Below are 213 nucleotides of genomic sequence, written 5' to 3' on the forward strand. Positions count from 1 at the left end.
CTAAATACCCATCTAACCTCCCCTTGAAAACCCCCAGAGTAGGCGAGAGCACCACCTCCCTTGGGAGCCCGTTCCAGACCTTGGCCACTCGAACTGTGAAGAAGTTCTTCCTAATGTCCAATCTAAATCTGCTCTCTGCTAGCTTGTGGTCATTATTTCTTGTAACCCCCGGGGGCGCCTTGGTGAATAAATACTCACCAATTCCCTTCTGTG

This window comes from Alligator sinensis, unplaced genomic scaffold, assembly GCF_000455745.1.
Source record: "Alligator sinensis unplaced genomic scaffold, ASM45574v1 scaffold1133_1, whole genome shotgun sequence".
Classification (NCBI taxonomy): Eukaryota; Metazoa; Chordata; order Crocodylia; family Alligatoridae; genus Alligator; species Alligator sinensis.